The following is a 25,235-nucleotide window of genomic DNA, read 5'->3' on the forward strand; positions in this document are numbered from 1 at the left end:
CAACATGAACTTCTAAATTCACGTGATCCTCAACTAGTCAAAGGTGATCCTCGACCAGTCGAAGGTTGTCCTCGACTAGTCTAAGGTTACGCAAATTTTGAGCGAACAGCGTAAATTTGAGGCGATTTCTAGATTTTTCCAACGTGGTGTGAAAGTTGGAGTTTTTAAATTATAAATAGGAGTCTCTAGGATGTTCCTAGGTATCTTTCAGGGTTTGAGGAGTGGAGCAAAAGGGTGGAGCCACAGTCCGGGAGTTTTTCTTCTTCTTCTTCCTTAGTTGATATTTTGTTTAAGAGTCTTTAATTCAATCATGTTTATGGTTGGTTAAACCTCTTAGCTAGGGCTAAGAGGTGAAGTTTATAGCGTGATTGGGACGTTTCTTTATTTTGATTCGTGTTTTTTTGAACTCTCTTGTATTCTAGTTTGATTATAAGGAATATTTTTATGTTTAATGGTTTATTGTGACTCAAATTATAATAGATCTGCGATTATTTTGAATATCTTCTTTCCTTAAATTGAGATTGTGAAATTGGTAAGTCCTATTGTTCATCATCGTCCCTTGGGCATGGTAAGGTGATGGAATCCTTCCTAATCTTCACAATTCTCCTATGGTTGGTTGTGGGATTGGTATATCCTATTGTTTGCTATTGTCTCTTGGGCATGGTTGGGTGATGGAATCACTTCCAATCCTCACAACTATCTTCTATTAAGACTAGGTTCATGAGAAGTTTAGAGATCTAACCATCTCTTCTTTCTCTAACTGGATAAGATAGGACTCTAATTCCAGTTGGATCTCTTGAATCATGCATAGTATCACCTTAATTACTACAAGTGGATCCTTGACACCCTAGTGACCACCTTTAAATTTATAAGTTTTAATTATCTTATTCAAAATCACTCTCTTAAATATTTTATATTTAGGTTTACATCTTCTTCTAGTTCTAGTTCTAGTTACTTTCAGAAACGTACGAGATTAGTCCCTGTGGATTCAAGCTCGGTCTCACCGAGATTATTACTACATTGTGACCCTACAGTTAGGGTTGTGAACAAACTACCCATTACTTGTAGGAGATTCAACCCACTCCCATCACCTTGGTAATCTTGAAGACACATCAAATGTAAGGAGATAGATCATGGAGCTAAAGCCTTGGCGAAGTAGCGGCAGATGATCGGGGGAGCATTGAGGAGCTGATTGAAGCACGGGAGAGCAGAAATCAAGCAACCTATGAGGAGCTATAAAAAGAGACTCAATCCAACAAGTAAGCATCATTGTTAGGAGTCCATAGGTTAGCCTCCTTCCTTATGAAGGATTGAGGCTAAGAGTTTCCTATCCACAAACTCGACTAGGTTCTTGTGTAGGACCTTGGCCTATGTGGCCTAAATTCGTATCTTATGTAGGACCTAGGTTGTTGGTTAGCCAAAGGAAAAAACCAACTCAAGTCCTTGTGTAGGCCTCCCACAGGAGAATATGTGTCAAGTTCTTATATAGGACCTTTGTCCTTGTGTAGGACATGAACTTAGGTTCAGGATTGGAACCTTGGCATGTGTGACCTAAACTTAGGTTCTTGTGTAAAACCTTGGCCTGTGTGGCCTAAATTGTCGGGTTCTTGTATAGGACCTTTGTCCTTGTGTAAGATATAAATCGTCAGGTTCTTGTGTAGAACCTTGACCTGTGTGGCCTAAATTGTCAGGTTCGGGCTTAAGAACCTTGTCCTTGTGTAGGACATAAAGTCTAGGTTCTTGTGTAGGACCTTTGCTCTTGTATAGGGCATAAATTGTAGAGTCCTTGTGTAGGGCTGTAAAGGTTTGAGGTAAACCTGATTTAAAACCTCTCATAGTGAAATCCGGTACACTCTAGGAGAGAGTGAGTCCGTCGGGAGTAGAGTAGGCACGTAGCCGAACCACTATATATGCTTGTGTTTGGGATCGTCATTTACACATCTGTTTAATTATGCTTATGTGTTTGAATGCTTAATTATGTATGCATGATTAGATGAATGTTTAGGATTGATAGGTAATATATTCCATACACATATGTTTACTATGCTATAGGCTAGTTGCTTATTTTGCATATCTTAAGTAGCCTATGTGATTGGACCCTCTATTGGCATGGAAGCCTTTAGAGTTGAATTGCCTTGCTTAGTTTAATTGCAAATTAGTTTAAGTTAGGCAATTGAGATTTTAAATTGGCATAATTTTTAATTGGTCCTAATCATCCTCCTTTAGGACTCAGTCTACATTCTAATAGCTCTGTAAAGCTTCCGCACTTAGACGCATTACGGCCCATTATCGCAATTTCAATTGGTATCAGAGTGGGTTCCTCCTGAAAGGCTTAACTGCTCAGAGTTGATCTTAGGAGCTTAAGAATGTTGTCTAGTCAAGAGGGTAATGCCGTCTCACGAACACCATACTTTTACGGGTCTAACTATGCCTACTGGAAGGCTAGAATGAGGATATTTCTAATGTCCATAGACCCATCAATTTTGGATATTGTGGAAGAATGATGGACAATTCTCATTAAACAGGTCGTGGTCGATGGTAGCACCGCGAGCGCTCCCAAAGTAAAATCCAAATAGAGTGCCACTGAAAGAGCTACGTATGCCTAAAATGCCAAAGCTCTCAATGTTATTTACTGTGCAGTTTTTCCTAGTGAATTTAAACGCATATGTACTTGTATAACGGGGAAGGATGCGTTGGATATCTTGGAAATCACCCACGAAGGAACTAGCACGGTAAAAAGATTAAAGCTTCAGCTCTTAGCCACCTAATTTGAAAACATTAAGATGAAAGAGTCTGAAACTTTCATGGAATTCTATTTTAAACTAAATGACATTTGCATTCCTTGTGGGGTTTAGGAGAAAGGATTCTAGAAGAACGCATATGTAGAAAAATTATTAGATCCTTGCTGGATAGGTTCACTCCTAAAATAACCTTAATAAAAGAGTGTGGTAATATAGATGAGATGAAAGTAGAAGAACTTATAGGTTTACTACAAACATTTAAACTACGCTTTAAGATCCCCTCTAAAGGTAAGAAACTAGCCATCCTCAAATCATCATATAGGCATTCACATAAACAGAAAGAAATTAAATAAGATGGTGATAGTGATGATGTGGACGAAGAGAAATTAGTTAATACACTTAAGAAATTCCATAAATTTACGAGAGAGAAGAGTTGTGACAAGAATGACAAGAAGGTGGACAAGCATAAAAGAAAATCCACTAAAAAGTTCCAATGTTATAACTGTGGAGAGTATGGACATTTTGCCCCTGATTACCCTTGTAAAACAAAATCCAAAGGCAAGCCAATGGCGGCAACATGGGATGATACAGAGGAGTCCAAATCCACTTCAGATGACTCCTCTAGTGTGAAAGATAAGAGCCAAATGTGCATCCTATCGGCTCACATCACACCATCCCTCCTAAGGAATTTAAGAGACCATTGCTCCACAAGGAGGTGACCTTATTGGTCCCTTTATACCTTAATGATAAATCTGAGGATTAAGCCTCATTTAGATTAGGGTAATCTAAGCTTTAAGTTATTTAAACAATACATCGCATGTTTAGAGTTTAGATTAAACTTGGTCCTTCCTGCTTTTATTGCATATCTATTTGAATGACCTAAATTTACACGCTCCTTGTTTTTAATGTTAATATGCATCCCTAACCCTTAATAGTATAAGTTGTAATTAATACATTCTTGACCTATAGAGTTGGTTCATATGTAATTTTTTATTGATATATCTTGTTTGGACTAACCCTTTGTCAAATACTAACAAAAAGGGGGAGAAAGATCAATCCCACCAAAACATCCATTATCTTGTGTAGGGTTTGTTTATTGTGTTGCAGGTTTATTAGGGAAGGAATTTAGGGGGAGCATTGCTACATTATATGTCTTAATGTATTGAGTTATAAATCATTTATATTTGACATGCAATTTTGTTTACTTGTTTTGGTATGTCATTGGTATGGACCATGAAATGGTATAGGTTAGGTTTTTGTCACGTAATTGAGAAGGGGGGATATTGTTAGTACACTCATTTTTGCATCTTGGTTTGTCAATCACATGAGTCGTTGTGTCGTTAAATCGATTGATCCTTTGGAAAGTGAAGATTAAAGACACAACGGAGTAGAAGCATTAAGGCGGCGAGAACATGTAAACAGGTGGCCTTGGTGACCCTAACCCTTAATCCAAAACAACCATTTAGCCTCTAGATGATCTTGACCTAATAGCAATATTAATTTGATCATCCCTTAGCCTTAGGAGACCAAGAAAACATGATAAAGAAGGCTAGAAGTGAAAAGGCCAAGCTATATGTCCTAGAGGGGGGGTGAATAGGACAATGCCAAATAAAACTTATAACAGTGGAAATAAAAAGCAAATGATAGCCAAAGTAAATCACAAAGCAGTAAATTAAAATAACCTCAAAATTCAGATCTTGAGAGGTTGATACAAACGTTGTTCTAAGGACAACCTTACACCAAAAACCAGAGTTTATGGTAGGACAACCTTATTTCTAGAAAGGTCTTTGTATCAAATCTCAAATCGAAGAGGAATACAATAATAAATATAAACTGAATTGAAATAACTTGTAATTAAAAATGTATTGTTCTAGGGACAGCCATACACCATAAAAATGGCACGGCAACCTTGCTGGAACAACTTTCAAATGAAATTGAAAATCAAGCTTATAAAGGAATAGCAGAAAATAAATTCTAAGCTATTACAACATTCTCACAAAGCTTGAATTAAATAATTACAACATTCACCACCATACATACATCCTACAAAAATTAATTAAAGATTAGAAATATAAATCATTCAACCACAACACAAGGGTTTATAGTGGTTCGCCTGTGTGTTCACCAACTGTTAAACAACAGCCACACAAAATGCTACTCCACTCCTAATATCCTCACACAGGGGATATTAGCGTTCACTAAAAATAGGTTTTCCCAGGTTCACCCAAAACCTTTACAATTGTGTCTTTGTATGTGGGCTTACACAATTAAAAAACCCCACTTCTGAGTTTTCCTGGCTCTCCTCAGATAACCAATACAATAAGATTTTTCTGGCAAATCTTGAAAGAAACCAAAATAGAAAGGGATTTACAATAAGATGTACAATACCTGAATATCTCCTTCGTTGTAGCAGCCCGGTAGAACCAAATCAGAGTAGATGATTGAATGTCCAAGTTCAATGTCCAGTACTCGATTACAATGGTTCTAATTCTAATAGATTTTAAATTAAACCAAATAGGGCTTGCCTTAATTGATTTTGATTCCAAAGAAAGGGAATAATAATTCCTCTTTATCAAATCAGATTGGAATAGCAGAAACAAAATCAATTAAAATAAAGCTAAGGAAAGAGAATATTAAATAAGCACACTTAGCTTAGATGAAGCACAAAATTTCTCAGAAGTTTGACGAAGATTGGCTTGAATAGATTAATTAATTCGATGATTTCTTGAGATTCGTGCACTATTTATAGGTGAGAAGATCGGGTCTTCGATCGTCTAGGGAGCTCTTCGACTAGTCGAAGCAACAATGATATTTGAAAAATCCGGCGGGATATGCTCGACCGTTCTACGAGTGGTCGTTGGGTGTGATTGGTCGTAGGTCTCCTTCGAGTGGTCGTAGGTTAAAACTTCGTTGGAATTCGAGTCGAAGATTTTCGATTGGTCGAGATGCAGTCGACACTGTTCCTACGATCGGTCGAGATTCTGGACTAGTCGAAGCCTACAGATTTTATCCGAAATATGTAACAAACTTACGACTGATCGAGGATTTTCTTAGACTAGTCGAAGCAAGTCTAGGACTAGTCGAAGAAGGCCTAGGACTAGTCGAAGAACAGACCAATCACATGTAAAATAAACATTCGGTTTATGTATCCGAAATGACTTACTTCTAAGGTCAACCTATGGTCAGTCAAACCTCAATCATGAAGTATGGACATTGAAACATTAGGAACAAGTGACCTTGAAGTATGAGCCTTGAAGTCTTGATGTAGATCAAACTTGAAATCTTGATGTAGCTCAATCTTGAAAGGGTCTTGAGTTCTGCCTTGTACTCTTCATCTTGAGTCTTGTCTTGTGAGCTTAGCTTGTTCATGAATGTTGATCCTTGAGAGAGCTTTACTTATGCAAGTTATATATAACATAACAGTGATTTTGGCACCACAAATTTGACAACAGACAGGGATAAAAACTATAGCACTTACAATCTCCTCCTTTGTCAAATTAGTGACAAAATACATAATTAAGATAAACAAAAGTAAAACACAGGTATTTACTTATGCAAGTTAATACCTGCAAATCAATAATCAATATTCAACATTTAACCAGTTTCAACATTCAACCATTTTCATTTTCATTCAATAAGATCAAACATATACTCCCCTTGACTCCCCCTGAGTAACATAGTCAATGCTACTCCTCTCATAATCACATTAAGAACAAACCATTCTCCCCCTTTTTGTCACAATATGACAAAGGAGAACTAAATAAAGGAATACATGAGAGTAAACATGAGGAGATAAGCATAAAACATGAGTATAGCAAAAGAGAGATAGCATCACATAAATATCCAGCATAAAACATAGATAATATCAAACCCAAAGTCAGTCAAATGCTAAGTTATAAAGTTATTACATACCAAAAGTCTCATAAAAAACTAGTCAGAACTAGAACTTGATGAAGGAGCAGGAATAGAGGGATCAAGTTGGTGCATGCCTTTGTTCAAGCACCTGAGATATTTGCGCATGTACTTGAATTGCAAATCATGAGCAACAGACATGTTTTTCAACTTAACATTTATATTCTCAACTTTACCCTCTAATGCACTCAGACGTGCATCAACATCAGATGGTACAAAATCTGGATCATTTGCTGAGTCAGAATCCAGTTCCTTAAAAATGTCATCCATATTAAGGTCAACACCAGCTTCTTCAGGACCACCACCACCACCACCACCTTGTTTAGGAAGCAGATCCAACTTCATCTTATTGATATTAGTATTGTTGAAGATCAGATGATGGATTGGTGCCTCATCAACAGGCATATCAACTAACATATGAGTAGCCAATACAGTCATAAAATATGCAAAAGGAATATCACTATGACCAGGATGGAGTTGAAACTGAAGAATGAAATGACAGATTAAGGATGGCAAACAAATTTGAGTACCATTAGAAATAGCATGGATAACACGAACCATAAACGAAGTCAAATCAGATTTATTACCCGAACGAGGATACAGATTAGACACAAAGATTCTGTGGAAAATTTTGTATTTGGGTAACAAGTACCTTGCGGGGAGCGCATTCCCTTTTTGAGTCCATTGAACATCCATGTTGCACAAGTCTCTAGTGAGCATGCGTTTTTCAGACATTGAGGGTTTATCAATTAAATTATGAATAGGAATACCCTCATCATTCATAGGATTTTCCATAAGGGCTGAAATTAAATGACGATCAACGTCAAAAGGCCCTTCTCTAGTAGAAATTTAAAAAGTTAAATTATCCTGTGAAAATGCACTAGTACAAGTAAACATGGATTGGGCAATGGACCGGTATGCAGGCCCACCCCAATGCAATAAGTTAACCCAACCTACAGCTTCAAGCATAGGAAGGATGTCAAAAGGTGCAATATGATTGACATCAACAGGATGTTCAACAATAACATTACGTGATCTAATGTCCCTAACATATGATGGATCATCATTAGGAACAAGAAGATGACGTTTAGAGATAGCAGTCGATCTGGAGGAAGAAGAAGGACCACGTGAAGTAGTTTTTCTACCTCTAGAAGCCATTTGCAACAAGGATTTCAAGAAAATAGGAAGTTGCAAAGGATTGAGAAGTGGGTTTTATCAAAACAGATTTTTCAAAATCCAAACCCCAAATCTCAAAGATTTTCAAAATAGAAAGCTTCAAGAGAGAAAAGGAGACAATCTAGACACAAATATGCAAGAAAAACGGTATTTAGAACACTAACCTTGAAGAACTTGAAGGATGGGTTCGACAAGTCGAAGTTCGGCTCCAAGGAGAAGAAAGAAGAAATGAGGAAGAAAGTGAAAATCCCCAATTTGAAGTGAAACCCGTGTTCCACGACTGGTCGTGGGTATCTACGACCGGTCGTAGGACGACTGGTCGTGTATACTCACGACTGGTCGAATAAACTCCAAAAATTCAAATTTCTTGCAATTTAAACAAAAAATGGAATTTAATCTAGCAAATATATACACTATAAAACAAGAAGGCATAAATAATCAATTTAAAATGCACATGCCAAGATCAAATTTCATCTTTTTGAACCTGCTTTTATCGAGAGGTTTTGTGAAAATGTCAGCTCGTTGATCTTCAGTAGGAATATATTCTAGAGATATAACTTTTTCTTCTACTAATTCCCTTATATAATGAAATCTAATGTCAATGTGCTTAGTACGAGAATGCTGAATAGGATTTTTTGAAATATTTATTGCACTGGAATTATCACAATGTAATAACATAGAATCCTGTTTAATTCCATAATCACTTAGCATTCGTTGCATCCAAACAAGCTGTGTACATGCATTACCAGCTGCGATATACTCAGCTTCAGCTGTTGAAAGTGATATAGAATTTTGTTTCTTACTAAACCAGGAAACTAGACAATTTCCAATAAAAAAACAACCACCAATGGTTGATTTTCTATCATCTATATTACCAGCCCAGTCAGCATCCGAGTATCTAGCTAATTGGACATTGGTTTCATGAGGATACCAGAGACCAAGATTTACAGTACTTGAGACATATCTAATAATTCGCTTGACAGCAATCAAGTGAGATTCTTTTGGATCAGATTGATATCTTGCGTAAATACCAACACTTAGAGAAATATCAGGTCTACTAGCAGTTAAATATAGAAAACTACCAATCATACTCCGATAAAGTTTTGAGTCAACATTTTTACCATTAGAGTCTTTTGATAGTTTCAGGGTAGTACTCATAGGAGTATCGAAATTTTTGCCTTTCTCAAATCTAAATCTCTTGATTAGATTCAAGGCATATTTAGATTGAGAAATGAATATTCCTTCCGGTTGTTGCTTTACTTGTAATCCAAGGAAATAAGTCAATTCCCTAACCATGCTCATTTCGAATTGTGATTTCATCAAATCTGCAAACTCAGTAGTCAAGTACAAGTTGATCCATAAATGATATCATCAACATAAATCTGTACCATTAAGATATGATCATTATGTTTTTTAACAAACAGAGTTTTATCGATAGATCCCATTTGAAAATTATGACTTAAAAGAAATTTTGTTAGTTTCTCATACCATGCCCTAGGTGCTTGTTTTAATCCATAAAGTGCCTTTTAAGCCGATATACATGATCGTATTTTTGGAATCTTCAAATCCCATTGGGTATTCAACATAGACTTCTTCATGTAAATCGCCATTTAGAAAAGTACTTTTCACATCCAACTGATAGATCTTTATCTTTCTAAAACATGCAATGGATATAAATAATCTGATAGATTCAAGACGTGCTACTGGTGCAAAGGTTTCATCGAAATCAATTCATTCAATTTGAGTATAACCTTGTACCACCAGTTTAGCCTTGTTTCTAATTATATTTCCACACTCGTCAGACTTATTTTTGAAAATCCATTTTGTTCCAATGATGTGTTTATCTTTAAGTCTTGGTACGAGATACCAAACATCATTTCTTATGAATTGGTTGAGTTCATCTTGCATCGCAACAATCCGGTTTCATCAGCCAGAGCTTCTTTTACGTTAGCTGGTTCAATTTGGGATGTAAAACCTACATAATTACATATATCCTCAAGTTGTCTACGGGTGCGAACACCGGTGAGAGGGTTTCCAAGAATTTGTGTGGTTGGATGATCTTTAACAGTCCTCAACTCAGAATCAATCCGATTCGATGAAGTATCAGGTTTATCAATGATTAGTACTTCATCATTATCTGAATTAGAAATTGGTGTGTTTAAATGATCATCAATGACAATATTAATGGATTCTTGAATCACACCAGTCCTTTTGTTCAGAACTCTATAAGCTTGACTGTTTAAAGAATATCCTAGAAAAATACCTTCATCACTCTTCGTATCGAATTTTTCTAAATTTTCACGATCACGTAAAATATAACACTTGCTGCCAAAAACTCGAAAGTATTTAACAGTAGGCTTTTTATTGAACCATAATTCGTAAGCCGTTTTATTTTTATCTTTGTTAGTGTAGACTCGGTTAATAATATAGCAAGCTGTGTTGACTGCTTCAGCCCAAAGATTTTTAGAGAGCTTCATGCTATTTAACATGACATTAGCCATTTCTTGAAGCACCCTATTCTTTCTTTCAACAATTCCATTTTGTTGTGGAGTTTTAGGAGCAGAGAATTCATGTAATATTCCTTGGTCGGTACAGAACTTCTCAAAATTGCTATTCTCAAATTCAGATCCATGATCACTACGAATTTTACTGATTTGAGAAGATTTTTAAGTTTGAATCCTTTTGAGAACTTTTCTTACTTCTTCAAGGGTTTCAGATTTATCCCTTAAGAATACTACCCAAGTAAATCTGGTAAAGTCATCAACTATTACCAAGATATACTTTTTACCACCACGACTTTCCGTTCTGGTAGGTCCTATCAGATCCATGTGGAGAAGTTCGAGTGGTCTTGATGTGGTATTTGAATTCACCTTTTTGTGTGAGTTCTTTGTTTGTTTGCCTATCTGGCACTCACCACATATTTTATTTAATTTCTGAAGTTTGGGTAAACCTCTTACAAGTTCTCGTTTGCTCAATCGATATAAATTTCGATAATGTACATGTCCAAGACGTTTGTGCCATAAATCCGTCTCGTCTGTATGGACCATGTAACATGTTTGATTAGATGAGCTGGATTCACTAATAATATAGCAATTTTCAGACGTTCTACGACCAGTTAATATTACAGAACCCTTATTGTTTAGTATTTCACAGCTTTGATTAGAAAATCGAACATTATGGTTATTATCACATATTTGTGATATACTAAGCAAGTTGTGCTTTAGGCCTTCAACGTATAAAACATTTTTAAATACCAGAAGATTAAAAAGTTGAACCGTACCTTGGCCTATAATCTTGCAGTTGCTACCATCACCAAATGTGACTGAACCATCAGTCATATCTTTCAGATCGGTGAATAAAGCTTTGTCACCTGTCATATGCCTGGAGCATCCACTGTCTAGGTACCACTTTGAATGACTTGTTGCTTTGAAAGCAGTGTGAGCAACCAAGCAGGTAACTTTAGGAACCCATTTCAAAACAGTTTTAGGTTTAGGAACATAGTTGGTCTTCTTTTGTGTATATTTGTAGGAATGACCTATAGAGTTAGATTTTAAGAGCTCCTTGAGTAAATCAACTATCTTTTCAGCTAGTGGATTTCATTTCTGATTAAAGTTGACATGGCTGCTTCTAGGTTTTTGAAAAGTTTTTGAATTTTTAGAAAAATCTTGATAAGTACTTTTCCCTTTTGAGTTTGAGGACTCTCCTTTAACAAACATAGGAGGAATATACTTTTGTTTAGGAGGTAAATTTTTATCATACCCCAACCCGGATCGATCGCCACATTTTCTTGATCCGGATAAAAGTTTCTCTAACTTTGGATCACCTTGGGCATATTTCCATGTGTCCTTTAGACTCAGAAGAGAAGATACTTCAGTTTTAAGTTTCTCAATTTCAGATTTTAAATCAATAATTAGGGAGTTTTTGAATTCTAAATCGCATTTTGATTTTTCAAAACAATCTGAAATTTGTGATTTTTCTAAGACATGTGATTCAAAACAATTTTTGAGTTTAGAAAACTTTTCTTTTTTAAGTTTAAGTTTGACAGCAATTTTACAACTTTCCTTATATAGGGCATTGTAAATGTCTTGAAGATCATCTTCATTTTCACATTCACTATTCAAATTTTCTTCACTTGTAGAGTCATTATCTGAAAATGTGAATTTGGCTAGAGTCATAAGAGCTTTAACCTCATTGCCCGACTCAGTTTCAGAATCTTCTGATTCAGAAGTACCTTCAGAATCAGATGATTCATCCCATGTAGCCAACATACCCTTCTTCTTGGGTTTGTCCCTTTTAGGACATCTATTTGCTAAGTGCCCATATTCTTAACAGTTGTAACATTGACTATCTTTCAAAGATTTTCTAGATTTGGGTCTAAACTTCTTTTTATCATTTGATTTTTGAAAATCAACCCTTTTCTTGCTTTTGAAAATCTTGTAAAATTTTTTAGCTAAAAGAGTCATATCATCTTCTGAATTAGAATTTTCTTCTGAATTACATTTAGAAGATTTTAGTACGATAGATTTACCTTTAGGAGCTTTAAAGTTTAACTCGTAGGTTTGTAGAGAACCAACTAGTTCTTCAACCCTCATATTATCCGTATCACGAAGTTCCTGGATCGCGGTTACTTTAGAATTGAACCGTTCAGGAAGTGAGCGTAGTATTTTTGCACACACTTTACTTTTTGGGATTTTATCGCCAAGACCCCACATTGAGTTTACAATGTCATTCAATCTAGTGTAAAAGTCCATAAACATTTCATTTTCCTCCATATGAATTTCTTCAAATCTGGTTGTGAGGAGTTGGACTTTAGATTTTTTGACAATTGTAGTACCCTCGTGTGTCATTTCTAATATATCCCAAGCTTGCTTTGCGGTACAAGAAATGATTCTTTTGAACTCATCCGGTGATAGTGCGCAAGTAATTGCATTTAGTGCTTTAGCATTTGCATTACTCTCACTTTTCTGAAGAGTGGTCCATTGGTAATATGGTGTGACTTTCATAGATTTTGAACCATCAACCCCAGTAACTTCCATGATAGGAGGTTTCCATTCAGTTGCTGTGGCTTGCCACACACTCTCATCCATTGATTTGAGGAAGATCCTCATTCTGGCTTTCCAATAGGCATAGTTGGAGCCATCAAAGGGTGGAGGCCTTGTGACTGAAAGGCTATCAAAATTTGACATCTTAAATAGCTTAAATCGTTAGCTCAGGAATTAAATCCAAGAATAAAAAGAGCTATTAGGCTTTGATACCATCTGAAAAGGCCAATCTATATGTCCTAGATGGGGTGAATAGCACAATGCCAAATAAAACTTATAACAACGGAAATAAAAAGCAAATGATAGCCAAAGTAAATCACAAAGCAGGAAATTAAAATAACCTCAAAATTCAGATCTTGAGAGGTTGATACAAACGTTGTTCTAAGGACAACCTTACACCAAAACCGAGTTTATGGTAGGACAACCTTATTTCTAGAAAGGTCTTTGTATCAAATCTCAAATCGAAGAGGAATACAATAATAAATATAAACTGAATTGAAATAACTTGTAATTAAAAATGTATTGTTCTAGGGACAGCCATACACCATAAAAATGGCAGGGCAACCTTGCTGGAACAACTTTCAAATGAAATTGAAAATCAAGCTTATAAAGGAATAGCAGAAAATAAATTCTAAGCTATTACAACATTCTCACAAAGCTTGAATTAAATAATTACAACATTCACCACCATACATACATCCCACAAAAATTAATTAAAGATTAGAAATATAAATCATTCAACCACGACACAAGGGTTTACAGTGGTTCGCCTGTGTGTTCACCAACTGTTATACAACAGCCACACAAAATGCTACTCCACTCCTAATATCCTCACACAGGGGATATTAGCGTTCACTAAAAATAGGTTTTCCCAGGTTCACCCAAAACCTTTACAATTGTGTCTTTGTATGTGGGCTTACACAATTAAAAGACCCCACTTCTGAGTTTTCCTGGCTCTCCTCAGAAAACCAATACAACAAGATTTTTCTGGCAAATCTTGAAAGAAACCAAAATAGAAAGGGATTTACAATAAGATGTAAAATACCTGAATATCTCCTTCGTTGTAGCAGCCCGGTAGAACCAAATCAGAGTAGATGATTGAATGTCCAAGTTCAATGTCCAGTACTCGATTACAATGGTTCTAATTCTAATAGATTTTAAATTAAACCAAATAGGGCTTGCCTTAATTGATTTTGATTCCAAAGAAAGGGAATAATAATTCCTCTTATCAAATCAGATTGGAATAGCAGAAACAAAATCAATTAAAATAAAGCTAAGGAAAGAGAATATTAAATAAGCACACTTAGCTTAGATGGAGCACAGAATTATCTCTCAGAAGTTCGACGAAGATTGGCTTGAATAGATTAATTAATTCGATGATTTCTTCTGAGATTCGTGCACTATTTATAAGTGAGAAGATCGGGTCTTCGACTGGTCTAGGGAGCTCTTCGACTAGTCGAAGCAACAACAGATATTTGAAAAATCCGGCGGGATATGCTCTGACCGTTCTATGACTGGTCAAAGCTTTCCTACGACTAGTCGTAGGTCACCTACGACTGGTCGTAGGTCTCCTTCGACTGGTCGTAGGTCCTGTAAAACTTCGCTGGAATTCGAGTCGAAGATTTTCGACTGGTCGTAGATGCAGTCGACACTGTTCCTACGACTGGTCGAACAGATTCCTGGACTAGTCGAAGCCTAACAGATTTTATCCGAAATATGTAACAAACTTACGACTGATCGAGGATTTTCTTAGACTGGTCGAAGCAAGTCTAGGACTAGTCGAAGAAGGCCTAGGACTAGTCGAAGAACAGACCAATCACATGTAAAATAAACATTCGGTTTATGTATCCGAAATGACCTACTTCTAAGGTCAACCTATGGTCAGTCAAACCTCAATCATGAAGTATGGACATTGAAACATTAGGAACAAGTGACCTTGAAGTATGAGCCTTGAAGTCTTGATGTAGATCAAACTTGAAATCTTGATGTAGCTCAATCTTGAAAGGGTCTTGAGTTCTGCCTTGTACTCTTCAGCTTGAGTCTTGTCTTGTGAGCTTAGCTTGTTCATGAATGTTGATCCTTGAGAGAGCTTTACTTATGTAAGTTATATATAACATAACAGTGATTTTGGCACCACAAATTTGACAACAGACAGGGATAAAAACTATAGCACTTACAAGAAGAGGTACAGATCTGCTATGTAAAAGATAGCCAAAAAATAACAGATTTGAGGGCATGTTCGATGACATTGACTGGATCTTCGATGGAATCGAAGGACCTTCAACAATTATCTTAGCGGAGCTCCCATCTCCAAATGTAACCAACCCACCATCAAATTCTGACTAATTACAAAAATGGGTCCGGTCACCTGTCATGTGTCTGGAGCAACTGCTATCAAGATACAACTTAAAACTATTGCCTGCCTTAAAAGAGGAATGAATTACAAGGCAGTTGTTCTTATTTTTTATTACCCATTTGGTGACAATCTTCTTTGGAGATATACTTTGTTTTCACCTTGGGGTTGTTTAGATTTCTCAGGTAACTGAACTAGATTCCCTTGTCTCATCAATTCTTCAGTTTTCTGATTCAGTTGAGCCACCTGATTTAGCAGCTCCTCCATCCTTTTTGTCATCTTAGGTGGAGTAGGATATTTTCTTCCTTCATTTGGTGTGTGTTTTGAAGGATTCTTTGTTTTTTGTATGGTTCTTCCGATTGGTTTGAATTTACCAGAAAAGTTCAACCCAAAAGTGGAGTGAGACTTACCAAATGTAAGACATTCAAACTTGTAATGTCCCAAGTCTCTATATGAATGGAAAATAGGAGTATTTCTTGTGTTGCTTCCAGATGCAACAGTTCTCTTAGTCATGGGTGGTGTAGGAAAAGAGATCGATTTGTAAATTTCATAGCCTAAGCCTCTCCTATCCTTTTGATTTCTTCCCATTCCTAGAAGTCTCTCTAGTTTTTCATTACTTTGGGAGAACCTATGACTAAGTTCAATAGAATGTTCTGATTTTTCTATATTTAATCTCAGTTTATGACTTTCAGTCTTTAGACACATATTTTAGATTCTAGATGTTCAATTTGTTTATTTAATTTTTTCATTTCAGATGTAAGGGATGTTGTTGTCCTTTCAAGTTTGTCATTTTCCATATAATATTGATAAAGATCATTTATCAAGTGAGTATTTATTTCTAATGTTTCATCCAAATCTTTTTACAATTGCTTGTTCTTATTTTCAGCAATGCCAAGTTTTTTAAAAACACTAATGCTACGGATGTAAAGTTGATCAAAAGCATCATGTATGTTTTCTTGTTCTTCTCTCTCATCATCCGAGGAGGGTACCTCTTTGGCTTGTTGCTCATCTTTTTCCTCATTGTCCTTTGAACTGGGAATGTGTTGAGGGTCAAATAATGCATATCAGACCCCATTTATTGCTTGGATTTAAGAACATGATATTGTTTAATAGCTCGATTTAATTGTGTTTATGCTGCAGGTTGAATTTAGAAGCTTGGACTGAAAAAGATGCTAAAAGCATGGATTTGACGCTCCAAAGTCACCAGAGCAAGAGATGGCCTCCAGAGGACCAAGATTGAAGAATTTACATGCCAGAGATCCGAGGAAATCAAGCTGTTCACATTAAAGAGGCCCGAAAATGGTCCAAAATACAAGATCACATGGTTTCTGCCATCCAATTGACACGAGACTTTGTACATGGGATGAGGACCATAAATTAACTATACACGTAAAATTTCATCCATTGAAGATCTCAAGAAGTGGGCCAACGGACAGATCAGCCCATTAATCATCAATTTCAGGCCCACCTAATATCTGGAACTGCCTCACAATTTTTCTTGACGGTTTAAATAAGATGAGAAACAATAGGGACAGTGAAGATTTCTGAAAATCATCACAGCGGGTCCCGTACATGGTGAATGTACACCTTGTACATACAAGGCCAGCTGTGCACCGGCCGCTGACTACCTGCCTATAACACACCCACTCGACCGACTTCTAAATATGGCACTTGCCGTTTCAGCAGCGCGTAACCGGCCGCTGGTCGGTTTTGCAGAAGATAGTGGGTCCTATATGTCATCCGTATGGCTAATCTAAACCGTCCATCTTGTAGATGGCCTCGAATATGACAAACCCATGTTGAAATTTCGGACCCATACGTACACACGTATGCGGTACAGAGGCCACAAACAGACTGCACTACAATGTTCAAAAGTAATTTTATTGTGATTTCTCCACTGGGCCGCATTAATGGACATTCAAAACCACCCATTCTTGACTGAAATTTCATCCTGAATATAATGGATGGGGTGGATTTCCATGAAAGCACCCCTGTGGGGCCCACCGATCACAACAGCGCTGGACATGCGAAAGGTTACACACGTCCACAAAATTCAATTTTTCAGGCAGTTGTGGCCCACCATTTTTGATCATATGGAAAATTTGAACCATCCATCGTGTAGGCCAGCCAAAATACTTCCAAGAGATGTTGTTTTTACAGAAATAATGCAAGGAACGCGAGAGTTATGAAGCCCCGAACTTGGCTGCGAAAAAGCTTTTGCTGCGCGTGCGATAGCTTTCCAAATCCGATTTCCACCACTCCAGCAGCTATAAAAAGAGTTCCAAAACGTGGAGAAGAGGGGAGCTTAGGAAGCAGGGATGTGGAGCAAGAAGAAGAGAGAGAGAAACAAGAGCAAAGATGGGTTCTAGCTTTTCTTCTTCTTCTTTAAGTTTCTTTTGTTTATGATTTTTTCCAGAGATTATAGCCTCATCATGTCCATGAGTGGCTGAACCTCTTAGCTAGGGCTAAGAGGTGAAGCTTGTAGCATGATGGGGGACTCTTTCGCTTGTGTTTTGTATTCATACTGAACTGATACCGATTATAGTTTATTTAAGGGAGTGTTTTTAGTTTTTAATGGTCTATTGTGACTAAAATTACAATGGGTCTGCAGTGGCTTTGTGCATGTTCCTTTTATGTTTATGACATCAGGAAGCCCTGTTGTTCACCATCGTCTCCTGGTCATGGTAGGATGACGGTACCCTTCCTAACCTTCATAGCATGTTGATTGGTTGGTAATTAGTTTAATTCTGCTGTTTGTTTTATTTCCTGGGCATGGTTTGGTGATGGAGTCCATTCTAATTCATATACTTTTCATCTCTTTAAAATTTTATTAGAGGAAGTTCAGTTTCATTTCCATGATTTTTGAAGCAGGCATAAGATCTCCCTGATCTCTACAAGTGGATCCTCTGAATCCCTAGTTTCTTATCTCTGATTTCTCTTAAGTTTTACATTAATCTCTCACCATTATTCATCAATTTATATTTGATTTAGATTTCATCTTAGGCTAGTTCTATTTCTACCTAGTTTCAGATTACGTACAGGTATCAGTCCCTTGGGATTCGACCTCGGTCTCACCGAGTTTATTACTACATCACAACCCTATACTTGGGGAGTGAACAAGTTTTTGGCACCGTTGCCGGGTATTGACGGTTACATTTTTCTGAAATTAATTAGTTTTAGAATTAGTTTAAGATTATGATTTTACTAACTTTAGTTTTAGATTTTTATTTCTATTTGATTTCTAGAACTAACTTGTTTTCCTGTTTTGTAAGATCCTGACATCAACTTCTAAATTGGTAATCCCTTTCTAATTCCTCTACTTTTTCTATTTTTAGAATTAGGGTTTGAGTTTTAGAAATTTTCTAATTCTAGTATTTTTCTATTTTTAGGAAATAGTTTATTTTTAGAAACTTTCCCCTTTTGTTTTTAGAACTAGGTTAGTTATTTCCCTTTTTAGAAATTCTTTCTAATTTTAGATTTGGATTTTCTATTTTAGAAACTTTCTAATTCTGGGTCTTCTTTTAGAAACTAACTTTCTATTTTTTTTAGTAACTTTCTAATTCTAACTCTTTTAGAATCTAACTTTGTTTCCTAATTTATTTTTAGAAATTTTCTACTTGTAGACTTTTTGTTTAAAAACTAACTTTCCTATTTTGTAGGCTTTTAAGATAGAAATTTCTAATTCGGTAAGCTCCTTCTCCACTTTCTATTTTCCAGATCTCTTTTAGTAACTTACTTTCTAGTTTAGGACTTTCCTAAATTATTTTAGAAATTTCCACTTTCCTTTAGGAATTTCTTCTTTTAGAAACTAGTTTACTTCTATCTTTCTTTTTAAGGATTTTCTAAATTTAGACCTTCTCTTTAGAAACTGACTTGTTTTGTTTTCTTTTGCAGGTTTTTAACTTATGGACTCCAATTTAGTAACTTCTTTCCAACCCTCTCTTTCTTTCTAGATTTTCTTTTCCTTTCTTAGGATTATGTTTTGAATTAGATTGAGGGTTGCGAGTGTTTCATGCCCAAGTGGGCCCGTGACAACACTCGACGTCTCTTGACTGAAGGAGGATTGGTTGAGGGGTTAACTATCCATCGCAGGACTAAACACCACTCGAAATCCCCTGAGTTAATTGAAGTGATGGCTGAAAACCAACCTCTTCTACCCCAACCTAGGGTGGAGGACATTCAGGATGAGAATGAGGTGCATCAAGCACCCCCGCCTTGTACTTTAGGAGATTATTTACAACCAGCGGGGGTGAGTACGCCCTCATGCATGATTTTTTCTGAAAATACAGGACATATGGACATCAAGCCAGGGGTTATCCAACTCATTCCTAAGTTCCATGGGCTTAAATTTGAAGAACCATATCTACATTTGAAAGAGTTTGATGAGATCATAGACACTTTATATTTTCAAAATGTGTTTGAGGACACAGTTAGGCTGAGACTCTTTCCTTTTTCCTTAAAGGAGAAGGCTAAGACATGGTTACATTCACTGCGTCCTAGATCCATTGGCACATGGAATGATATGCAAAGGGAATTTATAAAGAAATTTTTTCCACATCATAAAACGATTACCCTTAGAAAAGCAATCATGAACTTCACCCAAAAGGAGGATGAAACATTTTACCAATGTTGGGAAAGGTTCAAGGATTTGGTCAGTTCATGCCCACAACACGGCTTTGAAACGTGGCACATTACAAATTTTTTCTATGATGGACTGACATCTTCCATGCGCTAAATGGTCGAGACAATGTGTAATGGAGAATTCATTAATAAAAATGTCGACGAGGTATGGGATTACCTCGATAGTCTTGCTGAAAAAACACAATCATGGGATTATTACACAAAATCGAATACCACGTCTAGGCCGACTCAATCTAAGGAGAAAGGTGGATTGTATCTCTTGAAAGAAGAGGATGATCTCAAGTATAAAGTGACTACGCTCATAAGAAAAATTGAGGCCATGGAAGGAAAGAAGGATAAGGTTAATGAAAGTGTTTGCGGCATATGTGATTACAACATTCATACAACTGAAAATTGTCCTACAATATCCGCCTTTCGAGAAGTGTTGAATGAACAATCCAATGCCGTAAATAATTATCAAAGACCTTTCAACGGACTGACCTCTAATACGTACAATCCTGGTTGGAAAAATCATCCAAACTTTAGTTGGAGAAATGGACAAACTGTTACCCCTCAAAGTTTCTTCAATCAAAATCCAAATCAGGGGAAACCTCAAGAAGAACCGGTTCAAAATTCCATGTAAGAGCTGACCCAGGCAATGCGAGATTTTATGTAAAAGATGGATTCACGTATGACGGTTATAGAAAAGGGGATGCTTCCTGCACAACCGCTCCCCAATCTTAAACCGCATTACGAGATAAGTAATCCCAACTCTTCAAATCAAATGGAGCACGCTAAATCCATCACCACTCTTAGGAGTGGGAAGATCATTGATAAAACCCTTCCGGTTAGGCCCAAAAAGCCTCAAGAACTAGAAGAGGACAACAATGATGGATCTTGTGAGGCCCCACAAAAATTAGAACCGGAACTTTTAGAAAAGCTAGTTACTCCATTTCCCCAACGGTTGGTCGCACCAAAACCTCTCTCTAACTCTCAGGATATCTTAGAGGTGTTGAAACAAGTGAAAGTCAACATTCCTCTACTTGATGTCGTAAAACAATTACCTTCATATGCCAAATTCCTGAAAGACTTATGCATGACCAAACGATGGTAGAGTATTCAAAAGAAGATCTTCTTGACTGAGAAAGTGAGTGCCATCCTAAAGCAAGACGTGCCACAAAAATTCAAAGATCCCGGTAGCCTAACCATATAATGTGTAATCGGGGACCAGCGAATTGATTATACACTTCTTGACTTAGGAGCGAGCATCAATCTGATTCCCTACTCGGTATACAGACAGTTAGGTTTCGGGGAATTAAAACCCACCCTAACCACACTACAACTTGTCGATCGCTTTGTTCGTGTACCAAGAGGGATAATTGAGGATGTTTTGGTCCAAGTTGATAGATTTTACTACCCTATGGATTTTATCATCCTGGACACCGAACCCATCAATAACATGAACACTCAGGTTCCTGTCATTCTTGGTCGCCCATTCCTTGCCACTTCAAACGTAATTATCAATTGCAAGAATGGTGTCATGACTATGTCTTTTGGGAATATGACATTGGAGTCAAATATTTTTTCAATAATGGTAGAAACTTAGAGGATGATAACGATTTCCATGACAATAACATGATTGACTCTTTCGTGAAAGATACGACACCTCTGACCTTATCCTCTGACCCTCTAGAGACGTGCCTGGCCCACTCCCATGATTTTGATGATGACATGATTAGGGAGACGTGTGCCTTGCTTGATACTGCACCGATACTTGAAGTTAACCGGTGGAGGCCACAATTTGAAGAGTTGCCCCAAACGGATGTAGTGCCTCTACCGTCTAACCTCAAGCCACCAAAGCTTAACCTAAAACCTTTGCCCTCTGATTTGAAATATGTCTATTTAGGTCAAGATGAGACATACCCGGTGGTGATCTCTGCCCACCTGTAGAAAGAACAGGAGAGTATGCTTATATCTACTCTCATTGAGCATAAGGGAGCCCTTGGATGGACGATAGCGGACCTCAAGGGAATCGACCCCTCGATTTGTACTCACCGCATATATCTTGAGGATAATGCGAAGACCGCTCTGCAATCACAACGTAGACTAAATCCAAACATGAGGGAAGTGGTTAAGGCCAAGGTTCTTAAACTATTGGATGTGGGTATCATATACCCGATATCCGATAGTCAATGGGTGAGTCCAACTCAGGTGGTTCCTAAGAAGTCTGGGATTACCATCTTAGCCAATGCTAATAATGAACTCGTGCCACATGAGGAAAGACCACTTTCCTTTGCCCTTCATTAATCAAATCTTGGAAAAGCTAGCTGGTCATTCCTATTACTGTTTCCTTGACGGGTATTCGGGCTACAATCAGATTGAAATCGCCCCTGAGGATCAGGAAAAGACCACATTTACATGTCCCTACGACACCTTTGCCTACAGAAGGATGTCATTCAGATTATGTAATGCCCCTGCCACCTTTCAGCGATGTATGATGAGTATCTTTTCTGACATGGTGGGGAAATATCTAGAGGTCTTCATGGACGATTTCTCTGTTTTCGGTTTATCTTTCAGCAAGTGTTTAGAAAGTCTTAATGTGTGCTGAAAAGATGTGAAGAGAAGAACTCGGTACTTAATTGGGAGAAGTGTTATTTCATAGTTCATAAGGTAATTATCCTTGGACATATTATCTCGTCCAAAGGAATCGAGGTGGATAAGGCAAAAATTGATCTTATCTCTAACCTACCTCCACCCAAGAACATACGAGATGTACGATCCTTCTTAGGACACGCTGGGTTTTACAGAAGATTCATAAAGGACTTTAGTCTCATCTCTCCTCCTTTATGTAATCTACTTCAAAAGGATGCATCATATGAGTGGATTGAGCCATGTCAGGAAGCTTTCACTAAGCTTAAGGGCATGTTGACTAGTGCACCCATCATACAACCACCCGACTGGAACCTTCCTTTTGAGCTTATGTGCTACGCTTCTGATTATGCTCTTGGAGCAGTTCTAGGTCAGCGAAAAGATAAGAGGCCTTACGTCATTCATTATGCGAGTAGGACTCTAAATCCTGCCCAAGTGAACTACTCGACTACGGAAAAGGAACTCTTAGCCGTAGTGTTCGCCTTGGACAAATTTAGGTCCTACCTGATCAGATCCAAGATCATTATCTGCACAGATCATGCAACACTCAAGTATCTTCTTTCTAAGAATGATTCTAAGCCCCGCTTGATAAGATGGATCCTTTTACTCAAAGAATTTGATTAGAAAATTAAAGATAAAAAGGGAGTAGAGAACGTAGTGGCCAATCATCTTTCTCACCTTAATACCTCCGATTCCCTTGAGGCGACCCATATCAATGATATGTTCCCTGATGAACAACTGTTCAGAGTCTCCCATTCACCTTGGTTTACTGATATCGCTAATTATCTTGCTACAGGTTCCATACCGACACATTAGACTGCACAAGATAAGAAGAAATTCTTTACCAGGGTACACAACTTTTTCTGGGACGATCCATATTTGTTTAAATATTGCCCAGACCAAATCCTGAGGTGATGTGTGCCAGATGATGAGCATCAGAGTGTCATCTCCTTTTATCACTCATGGGCCTGTGGTGGTCACTTTTCTGCTAAAAAGACCACGACCAAGATTCTGCAATGTAGTTTTTACTAGCCCACTATGTTCAGGGACACTCATGAGTTTTGCAAAGCTTGTGAGCGTTGTCAGAAATTGGGAGCGTTGTCCCGTTGAAATATGATGCCCTTGAATCCCATTCTTATCATCGAGGCATTTGATTGCTGGGGCATTGATTTCATGGGACCATTCCCCCAATCTTTTGGAAATCTATATATTTTGCTCGCTGTAGACTATGTCACTGAATGGGTTGAAGCGATTCCATGTCGGAATAATGACCATTGCACGGTCATTAAATTCCTAAAAGAGAACATCTTTTCCCAATTCAGAACGCCTCGAGCTATCATTAATGATGGGGGCTCACACTTTTGTAATAGGCCATTCGAGAGTTTAATGAAGAAATACGATATCTCTCATAAGGTGAGCACCCCATATCACTCACAGACAAGTGGGCAAGTTGAGATTTCCAATAGGGAGATCAAACACATTTTGGAGAAAACGGTTAACCCTGACTGTAAGGATTGGTCAATCCAATTGACTGATGCCTTATGGGCTTACCGTACTGTGTTTAAAACCCCTATTGGAATGTCGCCCTTTAGACTTGTTTATGGGAAGGCTTGCCACTTGCCTGTGAAGTTGGAACATAGAGCCTACTGGGCAATCAAAAAATTGAATTTTAATCTGGACAATGCTCGCTCACTACGCAAACTTCAGTTGAATGAACTCAAAGAAATTCGGAACGATGCATACGAGAACTCGAGAATTTACAAGGACAGAATGAAGGCGTTTCATGACCAACGTATTCTACGGAAATCATTCACACCTAGTCAAAAAGTCCTTTTGTATGACTCTCGACTACATCTCTTTCTGGGTAAGCTTCGATCTCGTTGGACCGGCCCTTATATTGTTGTTACTGCTTATCCTCATGGGGCCATTGAGATAAGAGACCCCGACAATGGCAAGGAGTTTAAAGTAAATGGACATCGATTAAAACCATTTGTCAAGAAATTTGATTCAGAGGACATGGCCATGCCTCTGACTACTCTTGTTTACCAGGATTGATCTCCTAGTCTGATGGAGGTATAGGTAGGTTTATCACTTTCATAAGATTAGGGTAGTTTACTTTATTTGTCTGGCTGAAGACGGTAAACTTAGTGCTCCTGGGAGGCAACCCAGCCTTTTATTTTATTTTATTTTAATTAGTTAGTTCAAAAGTTTGTGGGTAACATTACTGCAAACCCTCACGAGACTACAACTCGTCCGCTAGGGGCAACCTAGGGGTTTAAAGGATTGTTGCATAAGCTAAATGCAATCGAGAGCACCTGTGAAAGTGGTATAGGTAGGGTCTTCTTTTTTTTTGTGATTTTATTTTTACTTTTGTTGATTTCTCTCTCGTGCTGACCTGCTGTTACGTAGATATCTTTGGAAAGCCTCTTATTTCTTTCGTTCAGGTACTATCTTCCCATCACTTCTCATTTATTTTCGTTGTCCCATGTGCATTGTATGTTCATACCTTTTACATTGATGACAATGTAGATTTTAGGTTGGGGGTGGGAGATTAGGTAACCTAATCAGTGTTTTCTTAGCCGTTTTCTTAGCCTTGAGCAAAAATTGTGAAAATTTGTGAAAATTTTTAAAATTTTTCGGGAATTTCTTATGAATTTGAAGTAATTTTGAAGGCAAGTTGTGATTTTAAAATTAAAAGATACGTGATGTTGGTAATTTATGACTTTTGGATTCAACCGTCTG

General features: G+C 37.4%; 1 non-coding gene across 1 annotated transcript; it reads right to left on the reverse strand.

Annotated features, from left to right (window-relative positions):
* Positions 1-19,794: 19,794 nt before the first annotated feature.
* On the reverse strand, positions 19,795-19,901 carry LOC131217821 (small nucleolar RNA R71). Its single transcript, XR_009157411.1, has one exon. It is a non-coding gene; the product is annotated as a small nucleolar RNA R71 (small nucleolar RNA).
* Between the last annotated feature and the right edge of the window lie 5,334 nt (positions 19,902-25,235).

Source organism: Magnolia sinica, chromosome 10 (genome assembly GCF_029962835.1).
Source record: "Magnolia sinica isolate HGM2019 chromosome 10, MsV1, whole genome shotgun sequence".
Taxonomy (NCBI): domain Eukaryota; kingdom Viridiplantae; phylum Streptophyta; class Magnoliopsida; order Magnoliales; family Magnoliaceae; genus Magnolia; species Magnolia sinica.